General features: G+C 40.5%; 1 non-coding gene across 1 annotated transcript; it reads left to right on the forward strand.

Annotated features, from left to right (window-relative positions):
• The first annotated feature begins 11486 nt into the window (after positions 1-11486).
• Positions 11487-11630, forward strand: LOC129683080 (small nucleolar RNA SNORA48). The gene has a single exon (XR_008721095.1). It is a non-coding gene; the product is annotated as a small nucleolar RNA SNORA48 (small nucleolar RNA).
• The last annotated feature ends 1621 nt before the right edge of the window (positions 11631-13251 follow it).

A 13251-nucleotide genomic window follows, 5' to 3' on the forward strand; every position in this document is an offset into this window, starting at 1 on the left:
CTTGAAAATAACGCACCATTTATAGCTAAACACCAAGAAGAATGAGGAGGCTGATCGGGAAGCATTTTGTGTGCATGTGTGTGTATGGACGTGTGTGTGTGTGTGTGTGCTGTTGGCATGCACATATCATAGTTTATATATGGGCATCAGAAGACACCTTGCTGGAGTCACTTCTTTCCTTCAACCATGAGGATCCAGAGATGATATTCAACTTGTCCAGCTTGGACAAGCAGCTTTACCCAGTGAGCCATCTTACTTGCCCATGGAACAGTTTTTAACAAGTTGATTTACCTGTTATAATCCATTTTCCATGCATAGCCTTACTGCATGCACTATATTGTCCAAGACAATCCAGATTTCCTAGTTTATTATTTTCTTTTTTTTTTTCCTGTTATTGTGATTAAACACACTGACAAAAAAGAACTTAGGGAAGAAAATGTTCATTTTGGCTTATTCTTTTAGGTCTCAGACCATCATTGAAGAAAGTCTGGCCAGGGACTCAAGCAGAAATCACGGAGGGATACAGCATACTGCCTTGTCCACTGGCTTCTGCCTGGCTCGAGGTCTCATACAGCCCAAGCCCATCTACCTGGGGATGGTGCAAACCCACAACAGATTAAGCCCTCCTACATCAGTCATCAGATCTCTCACAGACATGGGCACAAGCCAATCTGATCAGGGAAATTTTTCAATAGAAGTTTCTTCCTTCCAGGTGACTCTCAGTTGAGAGAAGATGGCAATACAAACTAACCATCATAGCCATGATCTAGTCACTCACGGATAAACACTGGCCACTATAAATAGTTTTATTACTTCAGCACTGAGGGGAGGGGGAGGGGAGGGGAGGGGAGGGGAGGAGAGGAGAGGGGAGGGGAGGGGAGGAGAGGAGAGGAGAGGAGAGGAGAGGAGAGGAGAGGAGAGGAGAGAAAATGTGTGCTCCTGTGTAGGTATGTGTTTATCATAAGTGCCTATATCAAGATTAAAGAACCACAGATGTCAGTCTCAGTTTTCTCCTTATTTGTAATGGGGTCTCTTATTTGCTACTTCTGTGCCAGGCCTGCTGGCCCAGGTATGGGCAGGAATTCTCCTAGTTTTGCCTCACATTTTTGATAAAGGAGCACTGAGATTAAACATTCATGTTACAAAGTAAAGCTTTGCATGGGACCTGGGGATCTAAACTCAGGCCCTCGTATGTGTGGCAAATGCTTTACCCATTGAGCCACTTACCAACTGTTATATTTTTATAGCTCTTTTTAAAGCTTGAATAATAGGTCATAGTATTTTTTCTTGAAGACACCTTCCATTGAAAATTCATAGGCTGGAGAGGATGTAGACAAAGGGGAAACCTCCTCCATTGCTGGTGGAAATGCAAACTTGTACAACCACTTTGGAAATTAATCTGGTGCTTTCTCACAAAATTAGTAATAGTTACCTCAAGATCCAGTCATACCACTCCTGGGCATATATCCGAAAGATGCTCAATCATACAAGGACATTTTCACAACTATGTTCATAGCAGTTTTATTTGTAATAGCCAGAATCTGGAAACAATCTAGATGTCCCTCAACTGAGGAATGGATACAGAAATAGGGGTACATTTACACAATGGAATACTATTCAGCAATTAAAAACAAGAAAATCATGAAAATTGCAGGCAAATGGGTGGAACTAGAAAAGATCATCCTGAGTGAGGTAAAGCAGAAGGAGAAAGACACACATGGTATATACTCACTTATAAGTGGATATTAGCCATATAATATAGGATAAGCATACTAAAATCTATAGTCCTAAAGAAGCTAAACAACAAGGAGGACCCTACGGAAGCGCCTAATCCTCATTTAGAAAAACAGACAGTATAGATATCTGAAGCGGAAGAAGACAGGCAACAGGTCAAGAACCTCCCATAGAGGGCCTTTTAAAGGCTCTACTCAGACGGGTCCTGAAGCACATGCTGAGACTCATAGCCAAACCTTGGGCAGAGTGCAGGGAATCTTGTGGAAAAAGGGGATGATAGAAAACCCTGGAGGGGACATTAGCTCCACAAGGAGACCAACAGAGACAAAACTCTGTGGCCATGGGGGTGCTGCAGAGACTGATGTTCCACCCATGGAAAGGACCTAGTCTCCCTGATCAGATGTGGTCCATAGGCAGCTCAGTCTCCATGTGGATCCTTAGTAAGGGGAGCAGGGACTGTCTCTGGCATGAACTCAGTGGCAGGCTCTCTGATCACCTCCCTCTTGAGGGGGCTGCAGCCTTGTCAGGTCACAGAGGAAGACAATGCAGCCCGTCTTGATGAGACCTGATAGGCTAGTGTCAGATGCCCACTGATAGGGGCAGGTCTTTTCAGGACTGGCTGCCTTGTCCTCCTCTGTGGCATGGCAAGGCTGCTCCCCTCAGGGGGAGGTGATCAAAGCAGCCACTGAGTTCATGTCAGAGACAATCCCTGTTCCCCTTACTAGGGAACCCATTTGGACACTGAGCTGCCTTGGGCTACATCACTCCAGGAGATCTTACACCCTCTAATGAACTCAATGGGCAACTGCACTTATGCACACAGGTATGTGTGTGTGTGTGTGTGGAAATTCTAAATTAGTCAAAAATAATAATTTCAGATTCATAGTTGCCAAACGCTTTTCCAGAGCCAAGCAAATTTTCCAATCACCTTTCTTCTTCCCACTATTTCTACTTCTGTATTAATATGTATTCTAAATAAAGATCCTACCAAAATATGCTCTTTTCAGCTGTTTTTGATGTTTAAATTCCTCAGACAGAATTCTAAAGTGACTTAACTAATAAAGCAGTTATTTAGTGCAAAAGATGATTTGAACATTTCTCAGAACTATTCTTAGAAAAAAAATATTGGGTTTTTATTTTCAATCTTCATTCTTCTCTCATCAAATGCCTGATTTTTTCCAAATTAAGTGTGCCGTACTCAGGCTCAACTTCCCCATCACAGTTTTTTCTTTTTTTTTCTTTTTTTTTTTTTACCAGTAAGTTTATGCCATTGTTAAAGACTGCCTTCAAAAGAAAATTTGGTTCCTACAAGCAATTTTGTTTAAAGGTCACCCTTCTTTAATTTTAATGATAAGTCTATGAACATTATACTCAGGGTGACTCAAATGGCCGACAAAGAAGGAAGCTGTCTGTGCTTTTGGCAGAGCTGCCAGTGCTGATTTTGGTTCTGGGCACAAGCTTCCTGCTCACTTGAATTCATCACAAAGAAATCCCTTAGGGAACTAGGTAGGTAAAAGAAAAAAAAAAAAAAAAAAAAAAAAAAAAAAAAACTGCTAACACTTGATCATTTGATCTTTTCTGTAGTAACCTAAGCTAAATTTGATTTTTTTTTTATCTTTAGACTTATCAGCAAAATGGCTTCTGTATTTCTAATACACATTTGACTTTGCAAAGATGTAATCTGATTTAGCTACTCCTACCATACAGGCTTATTTCAAGTAAAAGAATGAAAAATATAGTGATTTATTATTTTCTTTAAAGATATAGCTTCAGTACAAATCAAAGAATGAGCTGTTTCACACATGCAATGAACACAGGTCATTTGAAAATCAAAACCTATGTACACACAGCCCAGGCATTTTACATTTTCTCTTCTGAGATTCTAAATCGGTGTTTGGTAGGAAGAAACACAAACTCACTGGTGAGTTTCTCTCCTCTTGGGATGCAATTCTGAAGAAAAGTAAATATGAGCTTGGATAGAAAACCAGAGACCACATGTCATATGTCTTAATAACAACGAAACGCTCAAGCAACGTTGACCTGGGTATCTTAGCATGTGGATGCTAGGAACCTGGAAGGTATTTTCGTATATGCTTGAGAACCTAGCAGAATGCTACATACCCTCCATTAAGCACCATGATTTGTTCTTAAAGGAGTTATAACACTTACATAGGTTTGACTCACCGGAAAGCATGAAGAAGTACTCAGGAATGTTTTACAATACTTATAATATGTTGTAATGTCTTATGGATGACCAACCCTCCTTACATGAAGCCTTTAGTAGCAGCCACACTGGATGCATTCTTTGGTGGACATGACTGTCACATGGTAAAAATTTCTATGCTGTTTTTTATCTAGATATGTGTGTTTACAGAATCACCCTTTGAAACTAAATTTATTTCCTTATTTTTCTTTTATTGAAATTAGATTTTTCATTCACATAACATATCTTGATTACAGTTTTACTTTCCCCTTCTCTTTTGAGTATCTCTTTCTTCACATCCATATCCACCTTCTATCTTTCTCATACTAGAAAATAAACAACATTCTATGGGGAAATAATAAAATGAAGTAAAATGAAATAAGATTAGAAAAATAAAACATTATTGCATGGGAAGAGGAGAAAACAAGAACCAGAAAGAAAAGAGCCCAAGAAAAAGCACCTAGATGCAGAAACTGACTCATTGGCACCTCGAAATTCTACAGAACACATGAAATGGGAAGAAAGAGGAATGTCTATATACTGCTATTTGAGACAAAGCTGCAGCCATCTTTGTATTAAGCTTCCATTTTGTTTCTAAGGTAAAATTAAGTTTACATTTTTAAACTTTTTAACTCTGCTTCCTGGAAGCACTTGTTCATAGCTGAGATTATACCATGTATGATTCAATAGTGTCATAACTGATACTTTGTTATCTATACACTTGGCTACACTCTGGTTGCACTCTGCTATCTATACACCTGGTTGTAGTCTGGAAGACCCTCACTCACCTCACCTAGAACCAATCATCTTAAAGTTTAACTGATAATACTTTGTGTAGTTAGCCAAAACTGTAATATTGCTTTGTACTGCCCTCGCCATGTATTTTTCACTGGGTTATTTTTCTATAAAACCCCTGCTATGAGACATTGTAGAGTCACAGTCAGGCTCTGGAGTCCTTACTGTGGCCCTGATTGGTCAGCTTGGAGAGAAGTTCAAGTAAACCATCCATATCTAACTGAGACCAAAGTCTGGATGATTTGTGTGGCTATTCTTATACCACAACACACATACACACACACACATGTTTCATTATATATAAAATGAAAAATAAGACAATTGTAATAAAAAGAAACATGTATAAGACAAGAACCTCCAAGGGTGCCTTTGAGTTAGTTTTCCTTGGGCCGTTTACTGCTGGGCACATAGTATATATTATACCCTTAAAAGTAGTTTGCTCCCCTGGTGAGATTCCCTTGGAGGAAACTAAATTCTCATTTGGGAGTGGTTGTCCATTGGAGATAGCTTCTGGGTTAAGGGTGGGACTGTGTCTACTCCTTTCAGCTCCGAGATCCTATCTAGTGCAGAGCAGTGCAGATCCTGTGCATGCCGCCCGTCTCTGTGAGTTCAGATACACCTCCATCTTGTTGATTTAGACCGCCTTGGTGTTTTGCTGTTCCCCATCCTCTCTGGCTCTTATACTCACTCTTTTACCTCCTCTTCTGCAGAGATTTCTAGAAGGATTTGATGAAGACAACCGGTTTAAGGTTGAGTGTTCCAAAGTCTCTCACTTTCTGCAGAATATTTGGCTGTAGATATCTATATTTGTTCCCATCTGCTGCAGCAGGAAGCTTCTCTGATGGTGGTGGAGCAAGATACTGATCTATGAGTATAGCAGAAGATCATCAGGAGTCAATTTTTGTTTGTTTGTTTGGTTGGTTAATTGGTTGTTTGGTTTTATTATGTTTATTTTTAACAGTAGTATTTTATTTAACTCAAGGTCCCTAGTCTAGCTAGTCTCCAGGTTTTTCATCATCTAAGCCATGCCAGACCTAGGTTCCATGTGGTGCCCTGTGCCTTAAGTCGAGTGCCACCATTTGTGCCACCATTGCACTTGTGAAGCCAAATTTAGATGCTTACTGTTTTTCTATTTCCAAGCAGATGTATTTTACTTCTGATCTATGCAATAATTTCATAAAAAGAAGTACAGGAACTAACTTTATCTTAGGGGTCTAAAATCTTGGAGGCACGGTATGGTAATATTTATTATTTGGTGTTGAGAACAAACCGGTTCTTCAGTGGACAGCCACACTGAACTTAGAGAGGCTTCACCTCATGGGAGATTTGAACATACAACATAATAGCATATGAGATAATTACAAAAGCACTCACTACCAGGTTATTTATCATTTGCAGATTACCTAACATCATTATTCTCTCTCTTTTTAATATGTCCATTTATCACATTATCCTCACAGTTCATAAGTTGTCTCCCTTTTTATGTTGAAATTAAATCAAAAGCAGCATACTTTACTATTCCAGTTTTAATTAAGAACCCTTAAGTTTTGTAAGTGATACACATTGTACTTATTCAGCTACATTAAGACATAAAACATTTTGAGGATTGGATGGGTCTTTATACAACCACAATTAAAAGGATCTGAGGCTTCAGTCTTGTCTCTGTGTTAGATGTTCTTTCAAACTTATTACAATTACATCTTGTTCATCCCAGATACTTCTCAGAATCTCCTGCAAGATCCCTTGGAACTTCTATTTTAAAATTGGTCCTCGGGGAACAGTGATGTACAGACAGTTTTGACTACTAAAGTAGAGACATCAAGAAATCCCAGCTGATCAAGATGATTATGAAGAGAAATTGAAGCAAAATTGTCACATCTGTGTTTATGTTTATATCACACAACACTTGTAGTTATAAATCAGGATCAAATGTTAAAATGTCATGGATGTGAAGTCTTACACAGATAACAATAAGTGGACTCACCGATAAGTCACAGATAAGAAACTTGTTCATGAGGTCTTTTTCTTTTATTTATTTATTCATTCATTTTACATCCAGGTCGTAGGCCCCTCTCTCATCTCTTCCCAGTCCCACCCTTCCTCCCTGTGTCTCCTCTTCCCTCCCCTTCTTGGGGAAGGGGAACCCCCTGCCCTCCCCAGCATAATCAAGTTGCATCAGGACTAAGCAATTCTCTTCCTTTATAGCCTAGAGATGTAGCCCAACCAGGCAAAAGTGATTGAAAAGCAGGCAACAGAGTCTTAACTTCTCTCTCTCTGTGTCATCATGTAAACAATCTATGTAAGTATATCTGAAGAATTAAATGCATATCTAGTGTTTAAAATATTCATATGTCTTCCTAAACATCAAATGATTTCTAACAAATAAGAGCCATGAACATTTCTTAGGAAACTCTTACCTGAGTTAATGACTCTTCAGTGAAGGAAACTTGAAATTGAAACTTAGACAATGATTTCTAGATCTCTGTTGTGCTTATTTGTATTATAAATAAAGGTGCATCTTATGAATTAGAACACATTGTTGAGTATTTGAGATATGACTGACCTTTAAAATTCTTTTTTTTTTTTACTTCTCTTTCTTTAGTCCCATTCATTAATTCTGAGCCAGAGTATACTGCACAATCTCTATGTTCAAATGAGATGGGCTGAAACGATTCAAAAAATAGTTGTCAATAGCGCAATGAGTAGGGAGTCAATAAAGGCTCTGCACTTGGTAATTTTTATGTGTGCCCATGAGAAATCTACGGGAACTCACTGATTTTTTTCCTATTTAAGGGGGGAAGCACGTTCTTCGTCACTAGGGAAGAAATAGATCCAGTCTCTAATCTTCTTCTCTTATCCGGCTTGAAATAGAAGTAGCAGCTATAATAGAGGGTTTCTGCATGACAGAGTCTCTACCCTAGGTTTTCTGAGAGAACCTCTCATGTTAGACAAGTCACACTCCAAATACAGACAGATAAACAAACACATAAACATGCGTATCCACACACACAAACACACACACACAAATAAACACACACCCACATTCACATATATACTGTAGAAAATGTGTTAAAATCTACAGGGCTCTTCTAACCTGGTAGTTTGCAAATAACTGTCAGTGACCTATTGATTTATTTAACAAGCTTAAGCACAATAACTAGGCAGGTAGGATTTATAACTAATTTTCTAAGCTAGTCTGGCTATTTCCCAGCCACGCACCCCAAGTTACTTGGCAATATCCATCCTGTCTGGCCTGGATCTGCTCCATCAGGCCATGTCCTTTCTCTCTATCTTCCTTCCTTCTTCTTTCTCTCCCACTTAGGGGTCCCTACCTGAGACCCAAAGCCCAGGAACTGAAGCCCCACCTCCCTTCCTCTCTTCTGTCCAGTTACAAGCTGTCCAGCCTTTTTTTTTTAATTAACCAATCAGAGATAATTGGGGAACAAAGTTTACTGAACATTGTTCGGTATATATGAGAATGTCCCTCTTCTGGACTGTAGCCAGATCTTAGGGCCCAGAATTTAGTGTATGAATGCGCACAGAGCACCAGACCAACCCCCAACACATATACACATAAACAAACCACCACACATATAGTCATACAACTCATACCACAAACAGACACAATCACACACTGACACTCACAAACTCACACATAAACACTTATGTATCCATATAAACACATACACACATGCACAAATGGAAACACACACACACACACTTACATACACACAAACACACATATCTATACAAATATAGACACACACACAAGCACACCCATGCACACAAGCACCACCCGTACACACACTCTTTTTTGCAGTTTTTATAGTTCTTAATGTTCTTATTGGAACCTTACTAAAACCTAAGTAATTTATTTTGTTGAAGAACTAATCAAGATGGAAAATTAGAGATTTCAATAAAAAAAAACTGATCTTATGATACAGTGTATCAGTTTATGGAAATTCCCTTTTCTTTTCATTATCTGAGGTCTAATGAAATATAACAATAAATATTTTATTTATTTATGTTGCTAATATTTTATACCATTTGAAAGTATATCAGGCTATTCTGAATTTTACTCGCATATTAATTAAAACAGTAAGGGACATTTTCTACATGCTAATGTTAACAGATTTTACATTATGAAATGTGTGTTATTAGTTTTGTAATGGGAAGAATCAAAATGACATTAAAACAAAAATATTTGCTGGACCAGCTTGGGCCATTTATCTTTCTTAGAAATGAAAATGATGATAAACTACAATTTTAAAGATGATTAATTTCAAAAGAAAATTTGTCTTAGATGATAACACTCATAATGCTTTTATTTGGATTTTTTTTTTATGCCACCAATGTTGAAGCTGGAGCTGAGTTTAGTGAATTATTATCCCTAGATAGTATCTCCATTAGGTATATTCCTAAACACGTGAGTGTACGTTTATGCTTTGCTGCACAGATACTCACTATTTTAAGAAAAATCTTTAATGCATACTTTTTCCCCTCACAAACCATATAGCACCTGAGCAGCCTATTTTTGTTCCCCACATCTACAGAGGCTGAAACACCATGGTGAAGCCATCATTGGGTCCAGTGTTGGGCACAGGCTATCTTCCTTCTGTGGGCTCAGTCCAGATAGTGCTTTCTGTCTGTGTCTTCCCATAGATGAAAGGCAAAGAAACTCTCCAGGCTCCCTGGGCACTGATGTCCTTCCTGAGTATAAAGTTGTCATGACTTAAGATTTTCCAGAGCGATCCTACAAATATTGCATCTGTATCATCACCCTGGTCAATCAGATTTCTATACCTCACATTGGGGACTCATAACATGCAGTCCATCACAGAAAGGAGCACAGAACATAAGGGGGTAATCTTTAAAAGAATCAGGACTCTGCCAAACATTGGGCAGAGCTCATAGAATCTTTTGAAAGGGGGCAGGGGAGGGAAGGACCCGGAACTCCACAAGAAAACCAGCAGAGTCAACTAACCTAAGCACATGGAGACTCCCAGAGACTGAACCATAAACCAAAGAACATGCATGGTATGGACATAGGCCCTTCATACATATGTAACCGATGGTCAACTTGATCTTCATGTATGTCCTTTAGCAAGTGGAGCAGGAGCTGTCACTAACAAGGGGTCTGTTGTCTGTTTTTGGATCACTTCTCCCTAGTTGGGCTGCCTTGTCTGGCTTCAGTTGGAGAGGATGCTGATGTGACTTGATGTGCTGAGGTGGTTGATAAAGGAGTGCAGGGTGGGGGTGGGCGTGGGGGTTGCATCCCTTTTCTGAGAAGAAGGGGAGGGGGAAAGGGGCTATAAGGTAAGAGGATGGGACCCTGAGGAGAGGAGAGAAGGGTCTGCCTTCAGGGTGTAAAGTGAATAAATAAATAAACTTATCAAAAAAAGAATTGGGGCTGCTGTGAGACCTTGGAACTTTGAGAGGGAACCGAAGTTGTGTGGATTAAACAGAAGGCACAGCGGGAGATGGCTTTCTCTGCTGTTCTAAGCAGGATTGTTGTTCTGAGCACCAGAACTTTTCAGCATCACATAAACTCGTACATCCACACTTCATAATGAAACTGTGGTGTTATTTGACATTCTGTCTCTCCTGCATCTTCCACATTTCCTAAAAGTACATTAGAAAGTCTGGGTGTTTGGGAATCATTTATGATATTGGTTGTTTGGAGAGGTTGGTTGTTGACATGCAGGGTTTGGGTTATAATGAGTTATGTTTATGTTTCACTATGATGATGGTGTTTGGAGAAGAAAAGGGAAGTCTGCTATATAGTGTGAAGATTCATGTAGAGTCACTACTGATGTGTAGTAAGTAATAAGCTCAGGTGAATGTATCACCTCGCTCTGTTTCTCGGGGTGCTGTAATTCAAAATCTCTACCTATAGCATGAAAATCAAGATACAAAGAAATGCAAAGGAAGGACGAATATCAAACACTTTAGGCAATTGAGGGATACTGTGCTCTGTAACACAGACTCTTAACTGACATTTATTTCCTAGTAAACAAGATAAGGGCAGTACAGGGAATAAAACATGTAAGCAAACATTCTAGCTAAAGACGATTTTTGAGTTCTAATTACAGTGGAAACTCAGGCAGGCAAAAGATTGTGCAATAGTTTACTTTTTACCCAGGGGTGACTTTCCTAAGTTGAAACCCAAGGCAGCTTCTCTAAAGGATTTTTGACCTGGCCCTACCACTTGTGAGTGTGTTCACATTTCATCAAAAATCTAATATCTGATACTATTTTAAAGGTTTATGTAGTGAATTTTAGTCTTGTTCACGCTATAGCCCTGTTCCTTATGCCCCATCCCTTTCCTGCTGGAATACTTCTCAACAAGATCCCTCCTAACTCAACATCTTTTTGTGTGCTACCCACACACTTAGATTGTCTTGCTCAAGCATGGACAGGACATTACAGTCCTGAAGAAAATGAATCTTCCCTCCTCAACAACTGTTAATCTCCAGTAGTTCCCATGGGTGGGGTTTGAACTTACAGCCCCTCCCTCAGCTATGATGGAAAGTCTGTTGGCACAGTCTTGTGCACATAACCAAAGCTGCCCTAAGTTCATTAGTTCAACGGTTATTCCCAGAAGACAACTTTTTTGCTGCATACCTCTCTAACATTGGCTCTTAACTAAAGTTTTACTTGATGAAATTCAAAAATTTATACTTCTTCTGAGTATACTTCTTCTTCTTCTGAGAAAGGAAAAGATAACAACGAATAGGTTTAAAAATAACTACCATACTCCTAGCAATGGACAAAGAGACAGCTTGTTGGTGGTGGTGTTCTGTTATCAGTCAGGGGCAGAGCAGATGGCGGTCCTCTGTTCATCCTAGCTTGATGCCTGGCATGGTGACCAAAGCTGTCTAATGCCTAGGACTCATAAAAAAATCAAACCAATTTCAATCAAACAGGCAGGAGGAAGAAGACAGACAGACACCTCTATACTCCATGAAACATAGATGGTGTCACATAAGGGCCCGCCAGCCGTGCGGCCAGCCTGCAGTGGCAGCCACCACAGTGTGTAAGTATGTGTATGTCATGGTCAGATGTGTGAGAAAGAGAAGTGGAGCAGCCTGAGCATTATGGAGAGAGATGGAGCTGGGATGGAGAGGAGTAGCCTGTTGTAGGTGTCCATAGTGAGGTCACAGCCCGAGCTGCTGTGGAGGGCCGGGCCCGTGTCCATGGCTCATAATACCACTAGAGAACATGAAGCTGTCCATGGTCAAGGCATCCTTCAGGGACTACATGGATGTCCACTGGCTGTGCATAACTGACCCTGGTTTGTCCCTCACTAAATGTGGAGAGCTGGCCCTATCTTCCACTTGTGGCAGCACTCCCAAGAGTAAGCCTTAAACCTCCCTCAGGCAGCACAGAGGAGCTGACCCTGGTGGCAGGGTTGTGGGTGAACAGGTCCCAAGGGCAAGAGTGTTGGGAGAGCTGACCCTGCCACTTGTCTGCCATAGGGTTGCACAGACACAAAGGTGAACCTTCAGCAGTTGGGAAAGCTGCCCACAGGGTCATGAGCTCAGGAGAGCTAGCCCTGCCCCTCACCAGCTGCAGCACTCAGGAAAGCAAGCCATACACGTCACCTGGACAGCACAGCAGTGCTGACGTTGGTGGTGGGGCACAGGTGAGACAGCCCTGAGAAGGATAGAACTGGAGATCCAGCCCTGCCCTTTACAGGCTGCAGCACTTGGGAGAATGGGACTTGCATCTTAACTGGGCAGCACAGTGGAAGTTCGGGTGCTTCCCAGGCCGGAGGGCATGAGAACAGGGATGCTGACCCTGCCTCCTGCCAATGGCAGCATGGGTGGCCTAGCCTGAGCAGGGAGGGATAAAGGAGAGCAGGTGGGCTGACCATCTTAGCAACCACCTAGGCCCCGATCCAGAGCTCTGAACTGGCCCACCTCAAAACAAATGGTTGGGACATGTGAAACGGCAAGTCCCACTGTCCTAAAGCTGCAGGATCTCCATGAACTATAACAGGATAACTGGGAGGAGTCTCTATCAGAACACAAGATTGATGGTGTCACAGAAGCCAGAGATCTTGAACCAGACCAATGATTCATTGCAATGAACATTTGCCAGTGAAGCTGTATGGACAGAGGGATATACTGTGGGACACACTGTGACATACTACAGCTTTCACAATGAAGTATTTTCTACCCTTGTTGTTGTTGTGTGAGTGTGTGTGCACGTGTCTGCACATGCTTGTGTTTTATTTTGGCTGAGAGTTTGCAAGGGAAAGAGGCAGATATAAGGGAATGGGGAAGTGAGCGGGACTGGGGTTCATAAAGTGAAACTCACAAAGAATCAATAAAAAAGTTTTTTTTTAAAGCTACAGTTGTCTAAGAGAAACTCACATTTTCACATGTGCTGCAGGTTAATGGTGAGAAACACAAAAGTCTAGTTCTTTAGTCAAATCCCAATCAATCTGGTGTAAAATAGTTTAGATTTTTCATTGCCAGACTTTTTTTTTTTAATTTCTATAGAAAGCCATAAAT

The sequence above is a fragment of the Psammomys obesus genome, unplaced genomic scaffold (assembly GCF_907164565.1).
Source record: "Psammomys obesus unplaced genomic scaffold, mPsaObe1.curated_primary_1811, whole genome shotgun sequence".
Classification (NCBI taxonomy): domain Eukaryota; kingdom Metazoa; phylum Chordata; class Mammalia; order Rodentia; family Muridae; genus Psammomys; species Psammomys obesus.